This window comes from Phascolarctos cinereus, unplaced genomic scaffold (genome assembly GCF_003287225.1).
Source record: "Phascolarctos cinereus isolate Bilbo 61053 unplaced genomic scaffold, phaCin_HiC Scaffold_2;HRSCAF=192, whole genome shotgun sequence".
NCBI lineage: Eukaryota > Metazoa > Chordata > Mammalia > Diprotodontia > Phascolarctidae > Phascolarctos > Phascolarctos cinereus.
The window spans coordinates 348,327,531-348,329,645 of record NW_027555625.1 but is presented as its reverse complement, the minus strand read 5'-3'; the positions used below and the strand labels follow the sequence as shown (position 1 = coordinate 348,329,645).

At 37.8% G+C, this 2,115-nt stretch overlaps 1 pseudogene; it reads right to left on the bottom strand.

The window, feature by feature from the left end:
- Positions 1-670: 670 nt before the first annotated feature.
- LOC110211718 (small ribosomal subunit protein uS12 pseudogene) lies at positions 671-1,101 on the bottom strand (annotated as a pseudogene).
- Positions 1,102-2,115: the final 1,014 nt, after the last annotated feature.

The window sequence follows — 2,115 nt, the reverse complement described above, 5'->3', positions numbered from 1 at the left end:
TCCAGAATGGTTAAGGGCCTCTACAACAAGTCATTTGAAAAAAGTCTGAAGGGAAAAAGAATGACAGTTGTCTTTAAGCATCTGAAGTCATGTTTCAAAAGGAGGATTCGATTTCCTCTATAGAGGAGAAAGAACTAGGAGTAATAGGTAGAAGTTGTAGAGAGAAAAATGAATTCTTAAAGTAAGGCAAAGTTTCCTAATAATTAAAGGCATATAAAAATGGAATGAGCTGCCAACAGTTAGCACCTTTCTTCTCAATAGAGGTCTCCAAGCAAAAATTACAGAACTACTTGAACAAGAGGGGAATCTTTGTTCAAACATAGATTGGGCTAAATAGAAACTGAGGTTACTTCCAATACGACCGTTCTTTAATTATTTGTACCTAAGGCATATCAAAAACTTCACCATATTTCAACAGTTATGTATGTCATCATTTGGCTTACTTCATTTTTCCATTGGTATATGGCAGTGGGGTCAAACTTAAACAGAAATGGGGTCCTCTGAAGTGTACATAAGGTTCTCTGTAGGTTCTGTGGGTACATCTTGACTTAGAAAACCACAAATTACCATTACCTATGTTTTATTTTATTTTTGTCTATTTTAATATTCCCCAATTACATTTTTTTGTTACATGAAAATTTTTTACTACGACAAAGACATCACACAATTTTTATGATCTTGGTCTTTCCTTCTTGCCTTTGTACAAGGCCAGAAGAGAAACATTTGCAACTTTTACAACCTTGAATCGGACTCCAGGAATATTACTAACAGCACGACCTTTTCAATCAAATCCAGCAACCAAAACTTCATCATTTTCCTCAATAAATTTCAAGCAGCCATCACTGGGAACAAAGGCAGTGATTTTTAGTCGTTCTTAATCAGCTAGACTCTCACACACTTCCTGATGGCAGAATTGGGCTGCTTGGCTTCCACACCAACTTTGTCCAAGACAATCCCTTTTGCGGGAGATGCTCCTCCAAATAGGTTGGCCTTCAAGGCAGTGCTCAAATGCCCTTTCTTATACTGTTTGTCATGCCACTTTTGGTCTCTCCTGTGGCTTTGGAGCTTTCTAGCAGTATGAAGGCCACAGCACTTACCCATGCTGCCCCCGTCTGGCCCAATTACATTTTAATCTGCTTCTGGAAAACACTCAGGAGATGTCACATGTTTGACACTTCTGGTGCAAGTAACTTCTATTGAGGAATATCCCTTTACTGGTGGCTTACTTTTGATGGCTATAATCATAGGTCATGGCTTTCTCTTACCCTGGCACTAAAATAGATCATAGCTAAAAATCTAGAAGATGTGATTTATGTTGAAGGGATAACTCAGATTTGATATACATTTGTTTAAAACAGACATACACACAAGTAAGTGGTTTGTTTATTATTCAATAACTAAAAGTGATAGGGAGTATGTTTGGGGGGAAGCAGTGGACCACGAATGTTAGATGAAAGTGCTGGAGAGTTAAGTCTACTCCCTAGCCCTTACGTGAGCTTGGCACATTCAAAGATAAAGGCAAAAGGCTAAGATCCACTCAGCACCATTTGTTTTGACATCAATAAATTGTGGTTAGGTACATCTGCGAAGCTTGCTCAGTTTCTCCTCCCTTTGAATCTCTAATAGAATTCATGTTAATATAATTTTTTAATCTCTCTATTGAGAACCCTTCCCCCTTTCCAAGTTGAAGTCAGATCATCAATGACTATACTTAGTATCCGGGCATTCAACCAATTCTGAACCCACCTAATTTTACTATCACAGAACCTATAGCTCTACAACTTTTCCATAAGATATCCTGTACTTCTAACCATTCAGTTACTCCCGTTTCTAATGCAATCTCCTCTATTAAGCCTTTCTTTATTCCCTCAGTTGTTATTAGCTTTATCCCTCAGAACTCACATCTTACTCTATATGTCTCCAATGTAATTATGCAGTATTACAACTACTTGTGTCAGTATCTTATCTCCCTATTAAACCAAATAAGTCTCCTGAGGGCAGACAGTCATTTCTGAATTTAGAATCTCCTCCAGTACCTAACACAGCACTCTGCACACAGTAGACACTTAATGAATGTTTCTGGTCATATGAATCTGACACACACTAGCAATAATG